Consider the following 1449-nt stretch of genomic DNA (forward strand, 5'->3'; position numbering starts at 1 on the left):
CTAAGAGCAGATAATGAGAAATTAAAAGATACATGGTCTACATAAGCACCAAAAAGACCCCATGCTTCTCTTTTTAACTTAAATATTTTCTTACCCCTTTCCCTCAAAATTAAAGTCCTTTACTTTTCTCCCTTTCCAACATTTCTTGATAACTTTTCTATGTAGTGGTTCTTGGATAATTAGTTCACTGTGGGATCATCTCAAAACCAGAGTCTAAAATAAAACTTCAAATCATTGAAATCTGCATATACCAAAATTTCAAAATAAATTTAAATTGTATATTTATTTGTAGGATTAAAGAATGTTTATTTTTTCCTTTCCTTTCCTTTCCTTTTTTTTTTTTAGAAACAGTTTCACTTACCTGGATAGAAAGCATGGCATCATTATAGCTCACAGCAACTTCAAATTGTTAGGTTTAAGAGATCCTCTTGACTAAGCCTTCTGAGCACCTGGGACTACTTGTGCCTGCCACAATGCCTGCCTGATTTAACTTTTTGAATAAGTGATACATTCACATACATAGTTTATAGTGCAAAAGGGTTTTCTTTATTCTGTCTTTTGTGCACACTTTCTAGAAGCAACTGATGCTATTTAGTTCTTATTCCTGTAGTATATATATTATAGTCTGTATTTTTCTTTTTTTTTGAGAGACAGTGTCTCACTTTGCCACCCAGGCTGTAGTGCAGTGGTGTGATCTTAGCTCACTGTAGCCTCAAATTCATGGGCTTAAGTGATCCTTAGTGAGCTTTGAGGTAGCTGAATACTTGGAGGTTCCTGGAGCAGAGGTGTGAGCTTCCCAGATAGTTAGGACTATATAGATACATACCACCACACCCAGACAGGTAACTTTAAAAAACATTTTTAGGGCTCAGTGCCTGTAGCTCAAGCAGCTAAGGTGCCAGCCACGTATAACAGAGTTGGTGGATTTGAATCCAGCCCAGCCTTGCCAAACAACGACAGCTACTTGGGAGGCTGAAACAAGAAAATCACGTAAGCTCAGGAGTTGGAGATTGCTGTGAGCTGTGACTCCACAGCACTCTACCCAGAGAGACAGTTTAAGGCTCTGTCTCAAAAAAAAAAAAAAACAACTTTTTAAAAGAGACAAGGTTCAGGCTGAGGCTGCTCTTAAACTCCTGGCCTCAGGTGATATTCCTACTTTGGCCTCCCCGAGTTCTGGGATTACTGGGCGTAAAACACTGTGCCTGGAGGCTCTTTAAGAAAGCAAATATGGTCTCATACTCAATATACTATTAATTAAACAGAAAATTAATTTTTTAAATTTATATTTAATTTATATTTGCTTATTTATTTATTTTTTGAGATATAGTTTTACTCTGTTGCCCAACCTGGAGAGCTGAAGCATCATGACGGTAGAGTGCGTGGATACAAGCATACAATTCGGTGAGTTCTGGCAGTTGTGTACACCTGTGAGGTGACAGTTCCTTGAAC

At 37.7% G+C, this 1449-nt stretch overlaps 1 protein-coding gene across 2 annotated transcripts in view; it reads left to right on the top strand.

The window, feature by feature from the left end:
• Positions 1-1303: 1303 nt before the first annotated feature.
• FBXO34 (F-box protein 34) overlaps positions 1304-1449 on the top strand; it is a 66965-nt gene continuing 66819 nt past the window's right edge. For both annotated transcript variants that reach the window (XM_023515875.1, XM_003794394.3), the window contains exon 1: positions 1304-1401. The gene's annotated coding sequence lies outside the window, so the exon portion shown is untranslated. The remainder of the gene's footprint in view (positions 1402-1449) is intronic.

The sequence above is a fragment of the Otolemur garnettii genome, unplaced genomic scaffold, assembly GCF_000181295.1.
Source record: "Otolemur garnettii isolate 467f Iridium unplaced genomic scaffold, OtoGar3 scaffold00081, whole genome shotgun sequence".
Lineage (NCBI taxonomy): Eukaryota > Metazoa > Chordata > Mammalia > Primates > Galagidae > Otolemur > Otolemur garnettii.